The sequence below is a fragment of the Giraffa tippelskirchi genome, chromosome 14, assembly GCF_054371585.1.
Source record: "Giraffa tippelskirchi isolate mGirTip1 chromosome 14, T2T-mGirTip1v1.2.pri, whole genome shotgun sequence".
Lineage (NCBI taxonomy): Eukaryota > Metazoa > Chordata > Mammalia > Artiodactyla > Giraffidae > Giraffa > Giraffa tippelskirchi.
The window spans coordinates 18,057,598-18,065,048 of record NC_137288.1 but is presented as its reverse complement, the minus strand read 5'-3'; the positions used below and the strand labels follow the sequence as shown (position 1 = coordinate 18,065,048).

Below are 7,451 nucleotides of genomic sequence, written 5' to 3'. Positions count from 1 at the left end.
TTTCTAGCTTTTCCAAAGGATGTGTCTAAGTTGATGTCCATTTCATCACTGGAAAATCTGGCATATTTGCTGTAAAGATCAGGGCTTCCTAGGTGGTGCTAGTGGTAAAGAATCTCTCTTCCTTGGAGACAAAAGAGAAGCAGATTAGATCCTTGGGTCAGGAAGTTCCCCTGGAGGAGGAAATGGTACCCTACTGCAATATTCTTGCCTGGAAAATTCCATGGTCAGAGGAGCCTGGTGAGCTACTGTCCATAGGGCTGCAAAGAATCGGACACGACTGAGCAACTGAGCACTCAGCACCGTTATAAAGATCAGTCTCATCACTTAAGATCATATAGTTTATAACCTTATTCATTCAGAAAAAAATAACAAAACAAAACACATTGTTCCAATGGTGTGCCTGGTATCTAGTACAGCTAGATTTACACATCCATCTTGTCTAAAGTTTACAGACTGCTGAATTTTCATCAACAATCCACAAATCAGTGGATTCCATGTTGACTTACATTTGAACCTAAAGATTTATTTATTTACCATCCACATTAAGGAAACATTATAGAGAGCTTTTAAAAGAAAAACAAACAGCTTTGGGGTCAAAGGAGTAGAAAGAATCCCAATCTATCATTAGGCCAGGTTCAGCAAACGTTGCATTATGAACCAACAGCCCCTAAGGAGGACAGCTCCAATACTCTAAACAAATACACCATTACACTTAATTGACTTAGATAGAAATCCAATTTCTTGATTGTTTATGGACTGGAGCCCACTGGTGGATGACGAAGTGGTGTATATGTGTGTTTGTGACAAGCATGAAGGGATATCTCAGGTATTAACAATGAAATGAATACATTTTACCATGTGCACCCACACAGAGACTGATAACCACTGGGTGTTGCTTTGCACTCACTCATTCAGACCAGGACATCACTAAGAATTATACTTTTGCATATATGCAGCCTGTATGAATTTAGGGGTTTTTATAAATGTTGAATGCCCCAAGAATATAACAATGTGAATAAACAATTCTTAGCTACAGCCAAGAGGAAAACAGAAGTGAGGAGACAGAAGAGTAACCATGTAATTTACTGAGCTGGATACTTTCAAACAGACCAATGTAAAAGCCGTCATAGTGGTGATGAGAATCAAAACCAAGCACCTGATACGCGATTTACGAATGATATCTTCATGATCTTCTGCTCTAGTGACCACTTGAGGGCAAATGACTTTGAAAGATGAAAAGGCACATTTTAAAATCCCAGCAAACCAATAACCTTATTTGGCATTCTGAATAAATGCTTTCTCTTTGGTTGGGCGTTACCATGAGTTACGACACCAGAGACCAGTGATAATAAAAGGTCTTTGTTGCTTTTGTCTTCAAGACCCTAACCATGGTCACGTTCACACAATAAAAATAAATAACAATCTTGTTTTGGAATGTGTTACAGTATAGCTTAAACATACAAGAACATAAATTTATAAAGTCTAGACCCTAAATTTGCTTCTGGGGTTCATTTTTGTTAATTATTGTGTATCCCAGCTTGCTTTAGACATTTGAGCTTAGTTTTTTTTTGTTGTTTTTTTTTTAAGGTAAAATGAAGGAAATTTGACTTACAGAGAGATGAAAACCGTCCTCCATAAAAATAGCTCTAAAAGATCCTAAAAACTGAACTTCAACAGAATGATTCGTGGTTGCTATTCATCAAGGATTTGTTTTGGTTAAGGCTGTAATGAAAACTTTTTCCCTTTAGCTGAGACCACTATTTCATGGTTGTCATGAGTTATTCAAACAAAACTGCCAACCAAAATTCCCATAGTTCAGTCATGGAAGATTGCAAGGTATTTTAAGTTAGTAGTGACCTTGGTGAATCCAAAAGGAAAAGAATCTTTTATAAGTAAAGTGTTTGATATAGTTAGTGCCAACATTTCTCCCCCAAATAATGTGTTGGTGTTATTTATGGGGCAGCTGAGGGGGCAGATGTGTTGTGATCATAGCTGAACAATTTTAACTCATCCATTTCAGGAGGTTGGGAAAATGATAGAGGGGAGAAATGTATAAAAGGAGAAACAAGGAGAGAAATTTTGAAACAACGTTATCCTAATTTAAGGAAGTACATGTAAAATTTATTTATTTAATTTTTAATTTATTTATTTTAGTTGGAGGCAACATGTAATTTAAATTAAATTCACTTACAGCATCTTGGAAGCTATGCTACCCAAATTTACATAATATATAGATCTAGGTGAAAACTAATACATCCTTAGACCAATAAAAAGAAATATTTGGGGTCTTAAAACAGAAAGCTAGTATTGCAAAAAACTGCCTGTAAAATTTCACCACTGAGATCTTCTATATGCCTTTAAAAGGTAGAGGGTTCATAGATTTTGCCCTGAAAATTCCAACACTCATTGTCATACTGGGAGGAACCTGACAAATTCTTACTGTACCATCTGCTTGGATTTCTATAAGCTTAATTCTTCCCTTCTGTTTACAGAAAATATGTGTTTATAGCATGGAGGGGGCGGAAAACACCTCTTTTGGGGCTCCTACAAGGTAGGCCGATCAGAAAAAATGAACAAGTCTAGCCAGTACAACAACCTATAGAAGTTCTCTCAACAGACTTTGGAGAACAAAAGTGACAATTCATTCTGCAAAGCATATTCACTTTTTATTTATTATTATTCTTTACCCCCATGTAAATAATCTCCTTGTTGTGAAAGTGAAAGCGTTAATCGTTTAGCCAGGTCCGACTCTTTGCGGCCCCATTGACCGTAGCCTACCAGGCTCCTCTGTCCATGGAATTCTCCAGGCAAGAACGCTGGAGTGAGTAGCCATACCCTTCTGCAGATCTTCCCAACCCAGGGATCAAACCCGGGTCTCCTGCATTTCAGGCAGATTCTTTACGGTATGAGCCACCAGGGAAGCCCATCTCCTTGTTGTAATAGATGATAAATATGTCTGCAGTTCTTGTATATTTCAGGATAATAGGATATGAGGTAAGGATTCTATACTGCAATATATGGAATTTTATCTGGTTTGCTCAATAAACCATCCACTGACAGCACCTATGTATTTTGACCCACATTTAAGCCATTTTGAACACAGCTGTCTTCATTTAAGAAGAAAGCTTTTCTTGCAACGTGCCGAGCATTGGCCCTATCTGAGGCTCTGCAGAATGTATTTTCTCGGTGCTTGGAAGCTGGCAACTACATGCCAGCCACCTGTGCAGTTTCCATTGGTACAAATACACAGTGAGGCTGAGAGTAAGTTACACTGGGCTGCATAGCAGTAATTCATGTGCAGATATAAGATTAGATGATATAAATAAAAAGCCAGAAACTGTGATTAGCATTCAGAAGCGGGATCAGCAAATTTCAGATGAGATAAACCAATGTAGGTAATTTAACGACTGTTTAAAATACATTAGAAATACCTAGTTTCATCTCAGCGTAATTTGTTGGACATTTGATATTTGAATCTCCTGGAGGAAATCTAAACAAATTACTATAAAAGTAGGATCAACAGGAATCAACAGTGATATATTCATACCAAGCCCAAGTACATGCATGGTTTTAAAATACCTTCAAGTTCACTGAGAAATCAAGGTTTTTTAAATTTTAATATGTGTGTTGATTTGGGAAGGGCTATAAAAAATGAATAGCCTGCCTCATTTTTCTAAACCATACTAACATTAACTTACAGACATAAAGTAAAAAGACTTAGTCTCTTTGTGAATTAATTAGTTCCATTAATAAGACAGTCTTCAAAAGGAAGCTCACTCTTCCATGGTGGCTTTCGCAAAATCCTGTGTTTCCACCTGGAAGATCCTCTGTGGTCCTGGAGGGCCGTCATAACTTGGCTCTGCAGTTTCTATTAAAGAAGGCGGGCATTGAAGGATGCAAAGAACCAGGAAACCTGAGCTGCCTTGCTGCCTATGTGTGACATCCTGGTCTCCACTCCTTAGGACAGCAAGTAATTCTTCTCTGTTTTTTTTTTAACTGTAGGACTCCAAGAATGAAAGCAATTCTGAAAAATAGTGAATCCTTATCTAAAGGTATGGGCTTCCCTTCCCTGTGGCTCAGTGGCAAAGAATCCGCCTGACGATACAGGAGCTGCTGGTTCCATCCCTGGTCCAGAAAGATCCCTGGAGGAGGAGATGGCAACCCACTCCCGTGGACAGAGGAGCCTGGAGGGCTACAGCCCGTGGAGTCACAAAGAGTTGGATGACTGAGTGACTTAACAACAGCCACAATCTAAAGGTACACATGGGAGATTACATCCCATGTGTTTAGGGAAGTATAGAGTGTTTAGCCAACTTTCAATCATTACTAAATGGGAGTACTTTGAGGGGGAGGACTTTTTACATTTCTATTGACATTATAGAAAATCCTGATATTTGTAAGGAGCTTAGAATTTCTGGAAGCAAAGAATTCCCTTGGGTTTTTGTTTTTTATTTTTAGACAGAGAAGTGAGGACAGATGTTAACATGCAAATCTTCAACAAAATGGCAATGGCCATAACTAGTTAAGCATAATTTTACTGGTAAAGGGAGAGTTTTTAAGTGTTTTTATATACTGGCTACATTTTATTGCTTTTTTTTTTCTTTACAATAAGACAAAAATCAATGAATGCTGTTTGAGTTTTATGAACCCTCATAAAGGCAGGAGTGTATGCGTATACAAATATTTATACATTCAGTTTACATGCCTTATGTTTGTGGGATCTCTCCATAACAGTAATGAATAAATCACATTTGCATTGGACCAACCTCTGAGGACTTCTGATTTTCACAGGCACCATTTCATTAATGTCCACAGTGTTCTGGAAACATGGAGTGAGGATGCTAAGCTTTGCTGTTGGCTCTGCGGCTTGAAAACCAAAGTCCAGAGAGGCTGAGCAACCCACTCCAGGTCTCACGGAAGATTCAAGGGGCCCACAGGAGGTCACAGCAGGATGCTTGCCACAGATCATCATATCTTTAAACCAAAGAAGAAAGAAAGGCACTGAATTCCAAAAGGCCAGATAACTTGATATAAATCCTCAAGGCCTCAGTTGTTCTGCATATTCGTATTGATTATAGTTTGAAAGAAATATTTCCTTATATTGTAAACTACAGAGCTACCTAGCTATCTCATTTGCATCCTGGAAATGAAAATACATACACACAAAAGATTTCTGATTGCCTCATGCAAGACTTTTAACATATCGTAAATAATTGGGATTCCTGTGGAGGCTCTGAGTTTGTGCTTTTTTTTTTTTTTTTAATCTCGTTTACTTCACTTGTCAAATTGAAAAAAAAAAAATCAGAAACCAAAAGGACCATGACCCAGTGACAGACCAGGAAGAAAAGAGGCCCCCAGTGTGAGCGCCTGCGTGAGGTCATGGGTGCCAGGTGTCTCCTCCATGGGTTACTCTTCTCTGTCTTTGCACACTGTGCTTTTGGAAAGAAGTCACTATGCACAGCTCACACTTAAGATTTGGAGAGTTATGGTCCACCTCCTTCAGGGAGCAGTGGAGACTGACGTTTTTATTTATGAGATGCAGTGCAACGATTGAGATCAAACAGCAAAGAATGTGCACATGCCTGATGCTCAGTGTTTACAGGGCCTGCTTCCACTCCTTGGTGCAGGAACCACATGGGAGGCACTTCTCACCTCTGGAGCCCAGAGACAGTCGCAATACATGGCTCTGTGAGTGACGGACTTGAGGGACTGCAGACGCTCGGGGTCAGAAGCCCCTAGAGATCGTCAGGTCACCTCCCTCTGACCAGAAGTGGACAGAACATCCTGAGCAGATCAGGGCCAGCAAGCCCTCACTGGGCAGCTGGGAAGCCAGGCTACATATGACGCCAAGGGACGAGGGCAGGTATGAAATGTAGAAAATGAGGTTACACAACATGCCAATCAGAAAACCAGAAAACAAAATTTTTGACTCATGATCTGTATAATTAAACTAAAGTATATTTCTGAATTCATGTATTGTAGTCCACAAAAAAATATTAAAAGGAAATATAATGTCATAAAATTGCATTCAGAGGGTTCAAATCTTTGTGTTATTTAATTTTTGGATGTTCTTTTATTTAAGCTACATCCTTTCACTCCACTTTGGAAACATCTTACGTTATTTTATTAAGAAAAAAAAGATAATACCAAATTTATTCTGTGATCTTGGGAACTACAGTTTTCCAGCTTGAAATATTACACAGGGTTCAGTTGGTCGCAAGCCTTTCTTCTTTCTACTCTCAAGTTTGTGTAAACAAGAGCAGAAAGACACATCTGCACACTGACTCATAATTTGTTCAGTCTCTGGGGGCCCGGTTACAAGAGTTTGAGGCCACCAGTCTGCCTTCATGTGGGGCTCATTCAGAACAAATGTGTCCCAGGTACTGTGGGCTTGCAGATTCTTCTGGTCCAGCGTGGCTGTCTGACGGAGAGTGATGAGCGTGCTTGCATGCCACATGGCAGGAGTAACCACAGCCCGTGTCAGCACTGGGGGGCAAACAAATGAGCCCCAAGACACCTGGTGTTCTCTGATGCTCCTGTCAGCTTCTGCCTCTCCGAGGGACAGTACTGAATTCTGAAGTCATCCATCACAGTGACTCTGACCTTTGGGTGTATGCTGGACTGTTTCCATCATGAGCTATGCATTTTTTCCAAAGAAATGATCAGTGTCTCTCTGACTGATGTATTGATGTTTATGAGACACAAATAAAAGAAAAATAGTCTTTAAAAAAACATAGTGTGCCTAGAGGTGGGCTTGGGGAGACCTTCTCCCTGAGTTCTCCCCCAGTGGGCAGGGGCGAGACCCAGCAGACAGCCTCCATCCCTCATGGGAGAAAAGACAGACACTGTACGAAACTCACACATCCTGAATTTCTAACTATCAACTCCTTTTCCAGGACTTCCTCGATGACTCAGCAAGCAAAGAATCTCCTGGCAATTCAGGAGACACAGGAGACTGGATTCAATCCCCACGTCAGGAAGATCCCCTGGTGGAGGAAAATGGCAACCTACTCCAGTATTCTTGCCTAAAAAATCCCATGGACAGAGGAACCTGGAGGGCTACAGTCCACAGGGTTGCAAAGAGTCGGATACAACTTAGCGACTAGGCACAGCATTGCACAACTCCTTTGCCACTGAAATTTAAACTACAACTAGATAATAAAATTGCTTACATTGGGCTATCGAAGTATCGATGACAGAATAACAATATAAAAGCACCTCTGCTCTTAAATCGCCTCCCAGAATAAAACCCAAATAGATATATGAAAGAAACAAAATATACTACAATTTAGTGTATTTCCATGAGACTCGTCTACCATAGAGAAAATTTAACCTTAAATGGCACGGTTGTTGGCTGTCCTCTTAGAGAGGTCAAAGTGGGGGCTATCTGGAGAGCAGGCTGTGATTCAAGGTAGGGTTTAAATGGGTTTGATAGAGTCTTGTAAAAAAGC

At 40.0% G+C, this 7,451-nt stretch overlaps 1 long non-coding RNA gene across 1 annotated transcript; it reads left to right on the top strand.

The window, feature by feature from the left end:
- Positions 1 to 2,021: 2,021 nt before the first annotated feature.
- Positions 2,022 to 7,179, top strand: LOC145533828 (uncharacterized). The gene is made up of 2 exons (XR_014074252.1): positions 2,022 to 4,257; positions 6,897 to 7,179. It is a non-coding gene; the product is annotated as an uncharacterized LOC145533828 (long non-coding RNA).
- Positions 7,180 to 7,451: the final 272 nt, after the last annotated feature.